We start from the raw sequence: 1,747 nt of genomic DNA, 5'->3' as shown, positions 1-1,747 counted from the left end.
CTATCCTATTCTATTCTACAGGATCACTGTGAGTTATAGTTGAAAAAAAACAGGCACATACGTTTCTGTAAGCAGCTAAGTACTTATGCCTGCTCTATTCTTGCCATTTTTTTCCTATAAGTTTGCTTGTTTCCTCCAAGCCATATAAAAAAGTCATGGGTAATAGCCTAAGAAAGTCACTTCCAACAATAGACCCACTACACCACATCAAGTAGCAGTAACATCAACCATATATTAAAAAACACCATTGATTTACTGTCTATCTAAAGAAAAACCTATTACTGGTAGAACAAGGAAATAGAGTATGTTAGTCTACCCACAAGGGAATTACTGTTTTTGACATTCCATGAATTGAGCAGGTTCGGTAGCAGAATTTGTGGAAACCTCACTACCAGTGAAAAAGAAGCAGCAGAGAATGCAGTGCACATTCTTTGTGGGCCAGAGATTCCTGTGCCAGACCCTGCAACTCCATGAAACCTTCACCCAAGGTTGCTGGAGGACCTGGAGGAGAGTGCATGTGGAGCCAAGCAAACTAAAGCTGTGAACTGTCTCATATTGCTCTAAAATATTTTTCAGGACAGCATGCTTATACCATTATGTGTTTACTCAGTCTTCACTTGTTGGAAATGTATGCTATTGTTGATTGTGTTTTACTATAGTTTTTTTTTCTTATTTTGTTTTAATTTACACTAGTTTGTTTACAAAATTCAAATACATTGTTTTTTCAGACCAGATTCTTCCAATTTCCCTTACCCCCTTACCCATCTATTGCTGATATTTAGACTTATAAACAAATATAATTGAGTGATTATGAATGCCAGCCAAGTTTAAAGAATACCAAATATGTATATGTACCATGGGGTGTTTGTGTGTGTGTGTGTGTGTGTATATAATCTTTTCAAGTCATTTAAAAATAGAATAAATAGATTTATGAAAAGAAATGGGGGGATTCACACTTAACTTCCCCAATTCTGCAGTCCATCTCTAGCATTCTGGTTCCTTGCTTTAGGTGCAATAATCCTAAATGTATCGACTGATCATCAATTCAGCACTAACAACTTGACAGTGAACGAAGTAGATTTAATCCCTGCCCGCATGGACCAATAAACTCATTGCCTTCAAGTTGATGCCAGCTCAAGGCCACGTGATACAGAATAGAACCATCTTGTAAGGATTTCTTGGCTGTAGCCTGTAGAGGGAGCTCTGGTGGCTTAAGGAGATGTGCTACCAACCCAAAAACAGATAGTTTGAATCCCCCAAATGTGCATTGAGAGAAAGTTCAGCAAATCTCCTCCCATGTGATTTATAGCTAGCTATGAATTGGTTCTGGCTCGATGACACATAACAACAATCTTTACAGAAACAACTGGCTCAGTGTTTCTCCTGTAGTGCTGTTGGGTGGGTTTGAACACCCAACTTTTACACCAGTACCTAACAGCAAATTGTTTGTAACATGCAGGGATGTTTATGAACCTATAAGAGTAAAAAATTTGAGAATACCTACTGTAAACATAGTGGGTCCTTGCACATTCAGATATTTCACATATATTATCTCGTTCCAACATCCTTGTAAATCTCAAACTAGAGCTTGAACTCTTCATTTGATTTCTGGAAAGAGACGGTGTTCACTAAGTCTCCCTTCCAGGAATTCACGGATCATCTTGTAAAGACTCGCACCAGAGACTCCGTGCAGAGGACTCAGGCTCCAGCTGTGGCCACCACATATGGATTTTCTTTTTTTTTTTTT

The sequence above is a fragment of the Elephantulus edwardii genome, unplaced genomic scaffold (genome assembly GCF_000299155.1).
Source record: "Elephantulus edwardii isolate Elephantulus edwardi_28Jun2011 unplaced genomic scaffold, EleEdw1.0 scaffold00561, whole genome shotgun sequence".
In the NCBI taxonomy this organism is placed as follows: domain Eukaryota; kingdom Metazoa; phylum Chordata; class Mammalia; order Macroscelidea; family Macroscelididae; genus Elephantulus; species Elephantulus edwardii.
The sequence above is the reverse complement of the archived record's forward strand: the minus strand, read 5'-3'. Positions refer to the sequence as shown.